General features: G+C 39.7%; 1 protein-coding gene and 1 long non-coding RNA gene across 10 annotated transcripts in view; one reads left to right on the top strand and one right to left on the bottom strand.

Annotated features, from left to right (window-relative positions):
* Positions 1-16,072, bottom strand: part of pex5la (peroxisomal biogenesis factor 5-like a) — a 113,530-nt gene that overhangs the window by 67,016 nt on the left and 30,442 nt on the right. Inside the window, exon 1 of one of the 6 annotated variants that reach the window (XM_061738354.1) lies at positions 8,871-8,969. The exons of the other annotated variants lie outside the window; for them this stretch is intronic. The gene's annotated coding sequence lies outside the window, so the exon portion shown is untranslated. Of the gene's footprint in view, positions 1-8,870; positions 8,970-16,072 lie in introns of those variants that run through there. 6 annotated transcript variants of the gene reach the window in all.
* LOC133458462 (uncharacterized) overlaps positions 8,912-16,072 on the top strand; it is a 40,379-nt gene continuing 33,218 nt past the window's right edge. For all 4 annotated transcript variants that reach the window (XR_009783954.1, XR_009783953.1, XR_009783952.1 and 1 more), the window contains exons 1-2: positions 8,912-8,949; positions 14,122-14,164. This is a non-coding gene — a long non-coding RNA (uncharacterized LOC133458462). The remainder of the gene's footprint in view (positions 8,950-14,121; positions 14,165-16,072) is intronic.

Raw genomic sequence — 16,072 nt, 5'->3', positions numbered from 1 at the left:
TTCAGGCTGTACGCGTCAGTGACGGCGCCAGTGACGCGTCAGTGACGACGTACCACACGCCGTAGGCATGGCGTTGTTTTGACGCAGAACCATAACTCAGCCTTAACAGAATAGCATGCACACAGTTCATACAGCTCACACTTGAAATTCCTTCTGCCATCATGGCTGGTGTGCAACAGGGTTTAGTCTTAGGGCCTCTTCTGTTCATCATCTACATACTGTCCCCCACATATTCCGAAACATATTCAGCGAATATATCAACTTTTATTGCCATGCTGATGACACCCAACTCCACATGTCCTCAAAACCCAACTCCTCACTTCTATTTCACAGCTATTTCCTATCCTGACTGCTTTCAGCAAATCAAAGCATGGTTCTCCTCAAATTTTCTCAAACTTAATGGTAATAAAACAGATCAGATCACAATCAGAACCACACCCACTGCCAAATAGAGGGTTTGGTTCATTGACCACCATTAACTACCTTGAACTACCTGGAACACAACCAGAACCACCCAAACACAACCAGGAGCAAGAGGCAGCAAATGGGCATCAGCATTCCCATATAAAAAATTGCCAAAATATTCTAGTTATTATCATAATAAGTATTATCATAATAATTATAATAAATATTATTATTATTATTATTATTATTATTATTATTATTATTATTATTATTATTATTATTATTATTATTATTATTATTATATGATCAACTTCCACAGAGTTAAGGATAATCAGCCAGGCACAAACATTTTTTTGCACTGGCTTAGTGTGGGTTTTGGTAAAAAACATTGAATGAATTGAAATGATTTCTATATGTATAGAACTGTGCAAAGGTTTTTTGCCAATTCATCAGTGATTAGATTCCGATCAAACATGCAGGACAATTAGGCTATTAGAGAAGTGCTCTATCTGCTCTGCCCAAATTCATCCTTTTTCAGTCATAAAGAACTCTTTCCAACAACGACAAAAATACTCTTGCAACAAACCCCTTGTTTACCCAAGAGCCCTGATTTCAACATCACTGAGCCCATCTAAGATTACATGGAAAAACACTTAAGACAACCTCAGCCTCAGAAATAATCAGCATCTCCCCAACATGCTTTGAAACCACCAAGTATATTGAAAAACACCGGAAATATGGTTTTGGAATTTGAAAAAAAGAGGTTGTCACAGCAAGTAATTCAGTCATTCTGTTTACTGCACAGTATTTTGGCTTAATTAATCATTGTGTTTGGCAGCACACCACATAGTGGTCAGCTATCAGGAGACTTCATAAGCAGTTTTTCTTTTCCAACTTGTTTTTTTCCTGTTTATGCTGAAAATATGACAGATGGAGTCTATCCTTTTAACTTGCAAACAGAGGCAGAAAAAAATCAACATTATTTAACTTGGAAAACAACAGCCATTTATTCCTATACCTAGAAATGTGATAGTTCAGCAGAAAACCTATAACATATTTTCATCAGATTCTTAAAATATGACACCAATATCCTATCCTATTGCTATTCTAAGCGAGATGAGAAAAAGAAACAAGTATTCAGAGCCGATTGCACCACTTTTTCAGTTTGATTATATGATTAGATCCAATTTATAATATAGACAATGTGTTACTGTTTGCTTGCAAGGCATAGATAAACAATAAACAGTCTCTTGGCCACCACAGTTTGATTAAGGCTACAAATGACTCAACGTATATGAAAGTCATCCTCAGTCACACAAATGAATGCATATTTTATACAATTTCTTAATATGATCATATTTATATAGTTGTTTTGGGGTTTCATAATGAAAAAAAGCCCAAAAAGTTGGTATTGACGGGGTGACCTGCAACTTCAGTCTGACTCAACACTCGGTTACAGTGATGAATCACTGCCTTCATCCAGCTGCGGGAGTAGCAGTTTATATTTTTCGCTCAGTCGGAAAATAATAATGAATCATTCTGTTGTGAGGATTACAGTAAATTAATTTGTAGATACTTGCTTTTCAGTGGGTAGTTTCATATTTATATTTTTTTTTACATTTTATGACCATATTAGCTTCACTAACTAACTAACTTACTGTAGTACGAAAGCAGGAAAACAGGCTCCTGTGCCTTTACTGTATTATTGTGTCTGACAACTGAAGGCAACTTAAAGTGTAATTGCAGAAGTTTGCTGATAAAGCAAAATTACATTTTCATATCTGCAATGAAATGACCAAGACTGATCGTCCAGCTATTTTGTTAAATTCAACTATTTTTGTCAGTATAACGAATAATTTGGTCAAAATGTTTTTAATGTTTATCCATTTTTGCATTTGCAGCACATTCCAAAATTGTCAGGCAGGAGTCAGTTTAGAGGAAATGTTATTCCAAACAGGTATTGTACTGGTGACTGAAGTCGTGATTTGGCACAACAGCAGGCTTCATGAAAGAGTCATTGAAGAGCAAAGATGGACAGGGCAGGAGATCACTTCTTTGGGAAACCTTTGTCAAGCATTGTAGCTACATTTAAAAATGCCCATTAAAACTCGACTGCAAATAAGGAGCTGAATTATAACATTTTCCAGGAGCAGCTTCAGTGTCTCTGGGCTGGGATGGACCATTGCACAAGAGATGTACATGTAAATGTGTGTTGTGGTCTGACGAACCAGTATCTCAGATATTTTTTGGAAGAAATGAGTGCTGTGTTATTCAGATCAAAAACATCTGGAGTCTAGATTTTTTTTTTTTTTTAGACAACTGGAACTGGAAAAAGTTGTGTCAAAAGTTTAAATCACGTCCACATTAAAGAGTTTCCTGTAATAGTTATTTATATGACACTACTGGTGTTATATTTAGAAATGGGGCTGAAAATATTTAAGAAAAAGAAATTCAAGGTTGCTGCAGTCTGCTCTAGACCACATGCATTAATGTAACATTTATGTCATAATCCAATGTACTGTATTTCAATGCATCTTTTATACGATTCTGGTAGACCCTTTTAGCTCTCGCGTGATTATCTTCAAGCTTTAGAATAGTCTTCAGATCCCTCACTGTCAAATGAAGTGATTAAAATGATGGAAAAATGTGTACTCAATGGCAGATAAAACACTTAAAATAAGGGAACCACTCCAGCATCCAACCTGTGTGTTGTTCGGACCCAGATGTAGGAGAGAGCAGGAGGCCGGAGTTCTCAAAAAAAAGCAGGATTTATTTGAAAGAAACAAAAAGGCGCTGCTTAGCAAGATACAAAAAACGTAGAGATTTACGCCGGGATCAAAACTACCAAACTGGGCTCGAGGGTCAACACCAGGTCAACACATAGTCAAATTTCAGCAGCCTGGCCTGGCAGACCGGCGAGACAGTCTGGGGGGCCGTCCTCGGGACTGAACAGATAGGTCAGAGGGTCGTTGACGGGACTGAGCGCGGGGGCGTTGTCGGGACTGAGGCCTTGGCTTCGGGGCAGACAGAACCCGAGCGGCCGGCTGCAGGGGACACCGGGTCCTCTGCGCCTGCTGAGGGGCGTCCGGGACCATCACTGGAGCAAGAACTGATGCGTCCGGGACAGTGTTGTGCATGAACGCGTTCAAATGAACGCGTTCATTTCTGTGAGAACGTTGAACTGAACGCAACATATTTACACATAAAGAACTTGAAGGTGAACTTGTTCATTCTGCAGATCATGAACTGGAATTTGAACTGTTCAGATTATGTGAGCTTCACTGTTTAGGTCCAATTATTACGGAATAATCCTTATTTCACCAGCGGGCGGCGCGCACATTTAAAATGCTCGACGAGCACGGTGCAGTCTTTACGAATGTAGACTGATTTATGGTTCCGCGTTACACCAACGCGGAACCTACGGCGTAGGGTATGCGGCGTGCGGACCGTATGGTTTGCGTCGCCGCGTGCCCTACGCCGTAGTCTTCGCCGTCGATTTAACGCGGAACCATAAATCAGCCTTGACTGGTGAAGAGAGACATTGCAGTCGCAGCCTCAGCGAGCCGTCAGATGATGATCCGCTTATCATTATCTGCGGGAATTTTACACATCGTCTCCCAAAGAGTCTGACGGTAGGAAACTAACCTTTCTGTGCAAATTATGTCCACCTGCGCTGAGAAAACAACTCTGAACGTTTGCCTCGTAAACTTCACATTTAAAACGTCATGTGGAGTTAAAGCATCCGCCCAGTGGGAGAAAATATCTGCGAGTTCTTCACAATCAAAAAAGTTCCCAGAAAGACCAAGAGGTCTGATTTCCCAGTGACAGGTAGACAAATTGATAATGCACTACAATGTTGGAGATTTACAGCCTCTGAATAAAGTTGAAACGCCACTAGGCGTTTCATTGGTACTTCTCACCTAAAAATATTGAAATGAACTGAATTTGAACTAGTTCAAAATGAAAATGGTGAACTATGAACGTGAACTGTTCATTTTTAAACTATGTGAACTGAACTTTGAACTAGTTCATGAGAAGTATGAACTTGCACAACACTGGTCCGGGACCACCGCCGAAACAGCAACAGGGCGAGGTGCGTCCGGGCGAGGTACGTCCGGGACCACCTCGGGAACAAGAGGAGCTGCGTCCGGGACCCCCACCGGAACAGGCTGGGGCTGGCTCCGCCGTCGTCTCCCCTGGGGCTGAAAACACCTGGGCCCGCCTCGAGCCAGGCGTGTTCCCCAGAGAGGGGGACTCCTGCCCCTGCCAACTGGTCCCTGTCTATTTCGCCATCTGCCGGTAGAACTCCCTTAAGTTAAAGGTCTCTCCTGCTGGGTCCATGGTGGCTGGTCCGTTCTGTTGTGATAAGTTTGTTGTTCGGACCCAGATGTAGGAGAGAGCAGGAGGCCGGAGGCAGGACTTAAAAATAAAAAAAAATAAAAATTGATTTATTTGAAAGAAACAAAAGGCGCTGCTTAGCAGGATACAAAAAACGTAGAGATTTACGCTGGGATCAAAACTACCAAACTGGGCTCGGGAAAAACACAGAGGGAGGAAACAATACGGACCAGCATGGAGAAGGGGAAAGACCAGACTAGATATACACAAGGGATAACGAGACACAGGTGCTGACCATCAGGGCAGATGGGAAACGGGAAAGTCAAACCAGAACTGAAACACAAGGACACGGGCTTCAAAATAAAACAGGAAGGGTGAAACCCTGACACTGTGGTTCAAGCTGAGATTGGTTAGGTGAAGAAGTAGGATATTTTACTCCTCAATGTGGTCAATACAGTACATACTCTGCCACATCTCACCTCTCAAAGAAGAAAATTCATCTTTGGAACATTTCTAGAGATGACATTATCTAGGTTTCAGCATTTTATGGTATATTTTTCTTTGTTTCTCTAATTTGTACTATGTCCTTAATATTTTGTGGTGCCTATACTGTTACATTAATTATTCAGGTATAGACGTCAACGCAGTTTTGTGGAAAAACTTGGCACAACAAGTCACTTGTGGAAGTTTGGTTAATGTCCACAGGCTATCTGTTTGGTTAAAGGAGCATGAGGCAGGATTGAGGCAGGATTTATGAAAAAAAATCGTATACGTTTTAAGTTTTCTAGTAATAATGTCAGATGAAGCGTTCCAAACCAAAAATAATGAGCCCTCTAGTGTATCTCTCCGTTGCCTTGAACAGGCTGTGTGCTGCAAAATGTGCTGCAATTCCGGACCGGAATTTCACGCGCTGTCCTGCGGATGTGACGTCACATGACGCTGTATGCATGTTCTCTGCGGCGCACGAGTAAACATTGGATACGCGTTTGAGTCATGGAGGCAGCTTCAACTTGAATTGGGACTGAAAACAGATGCTGACATGGCTGATTTCCTACTGACCAGGTAAGATAACATTGTAAGTCATATTTAGAGCTTGATTTGAAAATCACATGAGATTACACACGCGCTCCCGTGCCGGCTTCGCTGTTGGCTGCAGGAACCCCGACGGTCGTCGTGTCGCTAATGAGTCTCATTTCTTATTCTTGCCTCATGCTCCTTGTCTGAGCGTATCTGTTTTTTCTTCCCATATGTGCATGAAAATTCCCATTCCCAAAGCTAGTCAAAATCAGACTTCCAATGGTAACATTTCTCCAGATGGATAGACTAATGCCCATAAATATTACAGTTGATCCTCAGCTTTACTGTTGTCATGTCAAATATGTGATGACTCATGGAGGTTTTCTGTCAATGTGACATTTCATATCACCATTCATCACTGTCATACACTTTATGGCGTTTGCTTCTTATAATGATTTGAGAACATTGGCAGTAAATGTAATCTGTCCCTTGCAACTACAATCTGATGTGCTTGGAAAGAAATTGAAGTATTGTGTATACAGCTGCATGTAATTCACTGTCAAAAAGCATTGCCCTGTACTGTAATGTGCAAGGTTTTGCAACGGCGTCACATTAAAAGATTAGAGATTTCTTGGCTGTTGGCAGCTGACACAAATCACGCTCTGAATTAAACTGCAGCAGAGGAAAATCTGTAACCCAGTATGATTAACGGCCTGCTATGTTAAAGCTTGTTTGCCAATAAATTATTACCCAACTCATATTCTCTGAGTGGTTTATAAGACAATGGCAATGATAAGGCAATGTAGCATTATATCATTTCCAGCTAAAAAACACGTATCATGACAAAACCGTTCAAATGCACAACCGTATTTAAGACGCTGTTTGGTTTGATAAGCAAAGTCCTTTTGTGCTGGAGGCTATAATAACTAACTTAATTGCACATAGTAAAATGTTCACATAATTATAATCATGAAGGACAGGACTGCAGATCCATTCCTAAGTTAACCAATTTCCATCATGGTGACAGTGTCATTAATGCTTCTAAAGTCATTATAAGCATCAGAGGTTGCACCAATGTTTTGAGGTATGCTTATTTGATGCACTGCAACAGATTACATTAATGGGAAATGTTATTCACAGCTCCCCAAGGACTCTGTTTTTTGTCTGATTCTCTCTGGGAGAATCAGACCAGGGGAGAATCCAAATCTTTAATCATATGGATCACTATATGATTTGCAAAGGATACATGATCATTTTATTTCGCATCATTTGATATAACTCATACCACTTTTAGATATCTGTAGGTGAATTTGTAACCGGATCACCCAGTTTTTAAAATGCTGACCAGAAACAATTTGAAATGACTGCCCTGACAAATATAACCCAAATCATGTTTTGTATTGATGCATTTGAAAGAAAAAAAAGATACAACTTGTTACTCCGAAAGCTTTACAAATGCTGTCAGGTGAATTTGATCATCTTTCCACAACCTTCGCTGTGGTTCTCCATCTGTGTTTCGGGCTTTTATACTGAGTTATATCAGCTGGGTTCCCTGATGATTTTACCATGCAGACATGTCTCGTGTCAGTCCTCTCCTTTACGCAAGATTAAATGAATGAAATAGATGTATACATGAATGAAATAGATGCATATATTATTCTTTTATTCTGCTTCTCAGTTGTTTAAATGTATTTCACCTTTCATTATTTATACATACTGTCACCCACAGATTGCTTGAATAGCAGGTTTAGTTGGTGATTTGTGTCTGGTACTGTGACGGAGCATTTTGAATAAATTTAAGCTTCGGTGCTGCTTTGAGTCCCTCAGTCAACAAAAGAGGCTTCAGGCGATTTGCTGAAAGCCACCGTGTGGCTGCATTGCTGCACCAGCAGCATTGTATGTATGTACTGTATGTTCTTTTTTGTATGAATCTGAATGTGCATTCAAGTTTTTTTTTTTTTTTTTAGATTAGACAGCTGTACTGTAACAGTGGGAAAGGCTGTCCCATTCTTCAAAATAGAAATTAATATATAGAAAAGTGAGGCAGAAGTCAGAAGTGTTGTAAGCTTTTGCCGCTCAGTGATAGTTTTTTTATTTTCGTTAATATCTTAATGGTAGTCTAGCGGCTACAGAGGTGGGCTTGGGTCTGTAGGTCCCAGGTTCAAGCCCCAGAATGGCAACCAAGATGAACCACCTTGGGCCCCTGAGCAAGGCCCTTAACCCTAATTGCTCCATGATGTGTGTGTCTCAGATGTAAGTCGCTTTGGATGAAAGTGTCTGCTAAAGCTAAATGACAGTAGTAGTAGATACAGTATGCTCTTCCCAGATGGTTTCAAATGACTGCATCATATTATCATATGATGCATACTCCTAAAGATCTCTGACCTGGTCACAAAATCAGATGCGGGCCACTTTTTCCTGCAGTCTGAACAGGGTCTTAATTGGCAGCTGCATGGGTAAAGGATTTTGAAATTGTCCATGGGGGTGTTTTGTTGTCTGGGAAGGTGGTTATGTGTTGTAAATATGTGTCTGAAATGTGCAGTGTGTGTAAATATTGTAATATATTAGGTTTATGGGCTATATGGCTGGGATTGTTAGACATGGCAGTGTCCAATTAGTATTGATTGGCTGGCTGTTGATTCTGGAGGGAACAGCCCTATTTAAACTCCAGTTCCTTTCTCCTCTGGGTGGCTGAGGGTATAGAGCAAACTGGTGTGATGTGCAAGACTGTGTTGTGGACTATATTTATTATACTGGATTTATTTGTGATTAACAATTGTTGAAGTGACGTTGCCCTGTCCTGCTTTGAACTGACTGGAAAATAAACCAGAAAGTACTTTTTTTTTTTCTTTTTTCTTCTGCTTCTCCACAATCTGTGAGTTGGACGTTCCGGTCCCAAACACAGCTCTCAGATAAAGGCAAAAAAGACAGCTTTGACAAGCCTTAAAGTCACCCAGAAACGTTAATTAATCTTGTTATTTAATAAAGTAAGAGAGATAAATGGTGAAGAAGAATCTAGTTTTAAGAGCGGGCATTAAATTACAGGCTTTTCGCACTCTCGTCTCGTCTCTCCTTCTCAGAGACATAAAACAAGCGCACCTATCACTTACGTCAGTCCGGTGCGTGCATCATCATACTCCCAGCAGAAAGTAGGTGCTGCTGGTGTCGGCGCTGCTGTCCGGGACGCCGGTGAGTTCCACCTAAACTTTCCCAAACTCGGCCTGTTTGCGCCGTGAGCTCATCCGCGCGGTTGCTACGCGCGACCGACTCTTTTCAAGGCAAACTGGGACGGTTTAGTAAAGACGGGAGGGGATGTTTTCTCCGCGCTGATGCTGCTCCAACTATCCGCTCAGTGCGACACGCGTCTGCGCGCAGCGCGCCGCCGAGCCTTTCTTTTCCAGAGCTGAGAAACGTCACCTAGTGTTGCTTAAATGTGGCCACATGAAATCAATCACTATCATCGAAACAAAGTCAAACAAGACTGTATGACGTCATATTTCTAAAAGTAAGTGAAAGAGATGCAAAGTAAAGGAGTAGAGCAGGGGTATTCAACTATACATCTGCAAAAGGACTGTATGGAGAGGGCCGCACAATTTGAAAATGTGGGGGTTTTCAAAAGGTATTTTGCACTCAAAGACGAAGACTTATGTATATATAATACATTTGTATTATACATTTGAATATATCTAGTTTACATATGAATTATGTATTAATTGTTTCCAGATATAGTCATTGTGAATGTTAAATATAATATTCAAATAAAGAAATATTATTTTAAATGCAAGTTCATTTTGAAACCATGCATTGTGCAAACTTAATGAAGTTGATATTGACCTACTTTAATAAAACACGCCATAATGACAAAGCACCACTTTCCACCAAGATTTCCTTATTTGTATATTATATTAAGCATTGGGCACAAGCATTTCAGTCCATAGTAGCCAGTTTGATGTTATAAATAAGCAACTAAAATATTAACAATAAGCTCCTTTATTAATGACACATCTGTGCATTATATCAGCAAAACAAAACAATCACATGAAATTATAGGAGGCTTAGAAGTTCCATCTGAAATGCAAAGTCCTCACTTATTCAAATGAAAAAATGTCAGGCCAATCCTAGAAGCCTAATGATATGAACAAGTCCTCTGTACAACGGAGGTTAATAATAATGTGACAAACATTAACACTGTGCAACACTGGCAAAAAATCTGAAATTTCAACAAACAACCCCTTTTTTTGAAATATGACCAGGGGCCACATAAAAGCTCCTGGCGGGCCGCATGTGGCCCGCGGGCCGCCAATTGAATACCCCTGGAGTAGAGGATGAAACGTTGCAGTCTCTACACCTACATTAAGGCTGAATTATGCTTCTGCGTCAAAACGACGCCGTGTCTACGGCGTGTGGTTTTTGTACACGCAGAGGACACGCCGTCACATGCGCCGTCAGTGACGTGCACCTCCCGAAAATTGTAACTACGCGTCGAGGAGACGCCGACCACACGCAGACCGAGAGGGCTGTGATTGGTTCGTTTGAAAGCGAAGCATTTCCGGTTTCCGGTTTGAATCAGTAGTGAACTTCCAGGGCTTTTTTCTTCGTTTATATGTGATTTTTTTTGTTTTTGTTTTTTGCACAATAGTTGTCCTTATTTCTTTGATTTACTGTGACCAGAAAAAGTCGGATAAACCATTCAGAAAAAGATCGCTAACTAGTGGCCGCGGGGGGTACTGCACCGCGACCAAATGGAGAGACGGAGAACTCTGAACGATTCGTGACGGCGTCACGGGTGCGCCGTGTGCTCTGCGTGTGTCTGACGCAGAAGCATACCCGCACCATAAGTCTTAATATAAAGGTGCTCTAAAGGCCCCTCCTACTCGAGAGCAGGTCATCCCAGGTAAAACAGGTGTTGTGCCAAAAAGTGATTGCCTGCCAGAATCTGATTTCTTCTGATTTCTGCGCGGGAGCGCGCACCGCAGCCCGTTGAACGATAGCGCTAAAACGTCAGATTTTCAGATTATGAAGCTCAAGAATGAGATCAAGTCATATTTAGGCAGAAACAACTTTTCATTAATTGTATTTGGCCTTCAATCAATTTTTGGCAGGTGAAAATGTCTATTTTGTGTTGTAATGGTCCTTTAAAAGAGTTAAAAGCAATCATGTAAGCTCTAGTGTTTATATTATGAAGCTCAAGAATGAGATCAAATCATATTTAGGCAGAAACAACCTTTCATTAACTGTATTTGGCCTTCAACCAATTTTTGGCAGGTGAAAAGACCCATTTTCAGGGGAAAAATCAGATTCTGGCAGGCAATCACTTTTTGGCATGACACCGGGACCAGAAGATGTTCTTAGCAGATGTTCTTCAAACGGGGAGTCAGAGAGATGCAACGTGCACTTTCTGTTTTGAAATGACAATTTTTACGTTTGTGCCACTCACTGCTTAGTAACTGTTTAATAAATACAGTTTTGGTAAATTTGACTTATTCCCCCTTTTTGCATGGAAGTTTAAAATTAGCATATATTAATGCAGTATGAACAAGAGTGTTTTAATGTAGACATATAGAATCATCATACTGGTGTGATTGTTTGCATCAAAGTGTTAATTCAAGGCTAAGGCAAAATATTGAGATATATATTGTGTATCGTGACATGGCCTAAAAATATCGAGATATTGATAAATTCAGCATGCTTTATCATACTTTAGATTAATTCCTCAATGAATACAACAAGACTTAATTAGCTACAGATTTATAAACACAAGAGTCATAGGATTCCTGTGTTGATAAGATTTACACACAAGAAAATCTTCATGCAGGTAATTCACTGTAAACCTTGTTTAGGTCAAGAACAGCTGGGTTTATTTCATTACAGCGAGAATGTGTTATGACAATGCTTTGGCCAAAGTGAAGTGAAAGAGAGAAGACAGTAATGACTTATAATGGGGATAGATGGCAAAAAAAACGACCTCGACATTTCAGAGGAAGGCTGAGGAAAATTAGCTTGTACAGGAATCAGTCCAAAGGCATCAGACTGTGTGCCAGAGCAAATCTACCTCCAAGTTCAGATCAGTCATAATGATGTTGCAGGGCCAACGAATGCTGGAGCTGAGGTGGAAATGCTGGCAGAGCAGAGCCTACCGCGTCCATGCTTACAAACCAGAACAAGAGCCACAGTTTATAACTGTTTTTATTAGGTCCTGGTAAGGTCTTTATCAGATCTAAATTTAAAATTGCCACTGGGCAAATTTTAAAATGTGAAATATATTATAAGGTATTAATTTCACAACATTCAACATTTTAATTTGAAGGATTCTTTCTTTATTTTTCCATGTCAATGAATTAAAATAACAATTAAAAAAACTACTAAGCCCACTAAGGTACTAAGGTCATTTTTGTGTTCCTTGCTATAAAGGTTTGCTTTCACCTGCAATAATTTCACATTAACCCCCCACAATATTTTTCAACAGGAACCGGCTCAACTAGGGGCAGTGGCAGTTAGCAGTGCAATTCACCTTCACAAAAGCAGTTACTGACTTGAGATGGCAGCAGTCAGAACCTGCATGACATCTTCTGGTGTTTATACCTGGTGCTAAAATGCAGCTGAAGGAGCACGGGCTGCTTATGGCTGCTTATTCAGTGGTCTAATGGTAACCACACGGTCATGCAGCCACAGTTGCTTCTGTTTCTGGAGGCTGAGATTTATCTTCTAGTAGTCCTGACAAACTCTTAACTATCACAGAATAAACAGGATTATTTATTATGGTTATTCTTCAGTGATATTTCATCTCAATTTTAATAGTTTGTATAACCTGGAGACATTACAGATGCATTAAGAGCCAACTGGTGAGAGCATTGACACAATTCCTAACCCTAATACAGTAAGTAATGACAATGTATATGTTAAATGTGATTTGAGGACATAATATGTAGGTATGGAAAGTCAGTTTGGAAGTGGAATAGAGAAGGTTTACGTAATCAAAAGTATCAGGTGTACAGCAGCTCCTTTAAGTGATTAACTTTTATCAAAACAGCCACAGAAACACCTGGGCAGATTTCATCATCACTCATGTACACACTGTATGTTGTCGTGTTAACAACTCTCTATTTAAGAATGGAAATGTGAGGTTATGCTACAAAAGCAACAGCATGAAAAACAAAACACGATAACTTGAAAAAACAAGTGATATTTACCATTGGTGTCCAGTGTTGTGAAGTTTTCAGTCGAGGATATGACAACAAATGATAAAAATGTCCCCTTTGTTGCATATCCGCCATGATACAAAACCTTTTAGTTAGAATTTCTTAACCGTCATTATTGAGCCCCCATGAAGAATCAACACATTGTTATAGGATTGTCATTATTTTACATTTTTGGTAACTATAGTAACAGCGGGTGGTCATTGGACATTTATCAGACATAATCCAATCACTGTCTCAGGGGGATGTACCAGTGGACATCCAGACTGTTTCTACGTCAGTCAATTCTTACAGTGAAGACTTCAAATGCTTTCTTAATGATTAAAATGTGAAGTTTTGACTCAGTCTAATCAATCACCACTGAATAGAGATACGTATGGCGGGTAACAGAACATAACTGAACCCCCGTACGTAGAGTTAGAGCCTACAGGAGGAAGCTGAGGAGAAGGTAAGATGTTATGACTCCATGTCCACTGTACACAAGTGATTTTTGCCTGCAGTCGCATTGCTTCCCCTATTCTGTAGTGTAGAGGCGTTTACTTTAAAATTTCAACTGCATCCAGGTTTCACCTTTGCTATTTTGATGAAATACAAAACATTAAATTCAACTGGAAAAACTGAGAAAAATACCATACTTTTAAATTTCATTGAAATATGTTGCACATGATACCTCAAATAAGTAGCCCTGCCTTCCCAAGATCCCTTGCGTAGGTGAGTTGCAAGTGATTTGTTGCTTGCAATACACTGTAAGAATGGCTGCAGACTTGGTGGGTGAGAGACAGCAGACGAGTACCTCATACCACATAAATAAACCTTTGAATGAGATGGAGTAATTGGAATAAACCAGGCAGGAGGGTAAAGGGGGGCTAAAATGCTGCTCACGATGTCTGCCTGAGCTAGCTCCCAGAGGTTGCCTAATTAATTCACATGGAAAAATATGTTTATAGAAAATAAGTATTGGCTAATAAGTACTGGCTAGCTATGCTGGCTGCATGATGGTGTGGTGGTGAGTGCTGTTGCCTCAGAGCTACAAAGTTCCTTCAAGAATATAAAAACAGACTAGTTAGATTTATTGGACATTTTAAATTGACTGTAGGTGTGAATATGAGGCTGTATGCTTTGTCATGTTCATCAATATTAATTCATTTATTTCCACATTTAACAGAAAACAAGAGTTGTACTCCTTTTTCCTTTAAAGAAAATATGTGGTAAGTCTTGCATGACTTTCAATATGAAAATAAATAACATTTTCCACCCATTTTTGATCCCCTCCAAACCTGTCTGACTAAATGATGAACTGCTCCAGTAATAATGATAAATGAATGAAAAGAATTGCTCTCTGGGCATGAGACTCGCATTCATTTGTCCAAAGGGGGTGGTCCCATGACCTAATTTTCTGCACTAATCTCTCTATCAATCACCTTTCAGAATTAATAACATTATAATGATCATTCACCATATGACATAATGCGTGTGTGGTTCAGCTTTGTGAACCATGATTGTAGATGTGTTCCTCTGCGCTGGACAGTCTCAATGCTTTGTGGACAGCAGCTCAGACATTTAAGATGAATATATTCACACAATGTAAGTGGACTGTGTCCTTGCATTTAGTAGACTGTACAAGGCCACTAAGCAGTGTCACAAATGCACACACACCGAGTGTCTGAGAGGGACCTTCTGTTTCAGACACTGACTTAATTATCGGAGCCCTGAATTTCCAAGCTGACATTACAGATAAAAGGAGTTAAAATGATTTTTTTTTATGGCCATCAACAGAATTCAAGGTATTTCACCTTTTAAACAGGCCTTATAACGTTATTCTGGGACACAATCACAAACATTATTTCCAAAAAAGTTTTCTGAGATGCAAAATGAATTTAAAGTCAATTTAATATTTATATACCAAAGATAAGTAAAAGGGAAATTATACTTGATGACTTCAATGACTAAAACCAATGTATTTAGATGTTTCAAACTAATCTAGGTCATTCTAGTTTATTATAATTGTATTCATATAGTCCATATTCAGTGAAAATAGTAAGCAAAGCCTCAACACATACTATAAACTATTATTTTGATTCAATTAAAATAATGGAAATAGAAATAGATACATTCTAAATTCAAAGAAACTGATTATTGAAAAAGGGTATTTCCTTCGTTTTAAAACTTGTTTGAAACTCAAATGTGCTGTGAAGTATCATTTATAGTAGAACACTTCATGGACCTGGTACCTGTACTTGGCTTGCAGGAAATAGAGATTTAAATAAACAAACAAATTGCAGATGCACAGAGTTTTTTTCCCAGCTGCCAGGCATTATTTCCATCTTTTAATTTCAACCTATCTGAGTTTGTGTCATAGGGGAGCAGTAAAGAGGCCCAGAGGGAGAGATGGGCTTATTTGAGAGTCCCTGACAGTAGGAGCTTCATTCATGGAGCCAATTAAGTCAAAACAAATGAAATGCACCCTCCTGTGAACCCACTACCTGCTGCAGAGGCCATATGAGTCAGGTGCTATGTGGGATGAACACGAGGCACGAGTTCTGACCATCGGTCATGGAAGCTGCCTTCTGGGAAACTTCACAACCTTTATGGAACAAGGTTTGTTATAATTGTTCCATTGAGTTGGTGCTTACTTGAGAAGTGACCAACCAAACATTAATCTGAGACTGTTCAAACTTCAGATCAAATGTATTTCTCAAATCAGATCTTTAGGAATAATTATATGCAATTCATTCCATAGCTTTCGTGTGTTCAGACATAACTGTATTTGCATGAGTTTCATTAACTATCTAGCTACACTGCTGACTGCAGCTTCCAAACTGGAGAAACGGGCTTGATCCAGAGTTCCAGCAGACATTTCCTCTGGCTGTCTGTCCACAGATGTGTATTCTTTGTGTTGTTATTCATGGTACTCTGCTCCTATTAGGAATTCTTTCTGCTCAGCACTTCTGTGATTCTGTTATTCTGGATACAAAGTTGTCATGTGGGTTGCAATACTAGACACATAGAAGATACCCTGAAATCAGATCTGAGGTGCACCTGCAAACATATGTTTATTGCTGTACATTTCAGATAATCTACAAACACAGTTTGGATCAAACGAGTAAAAATCACAT

The sequence above is a fragment of the Cololabis saira genome, chromosome 13, assembly GCF_033807715.1.
Source record: "Cololabis saira isolate AMF1-May2022 chromosome 13, fColSai1.1, whole genome shotgun sequence".
Lineage (NCBI taxonomy): Eukaryota > Metazoa > Chordata > Actinopteri > Beloniformes > Belonidae > Cololabis > Cololabis saira.
Note: the sequence above shows the minus strand (reverse complement) of the source record. Positions and strands in the feature narration are given on the sequence as shown.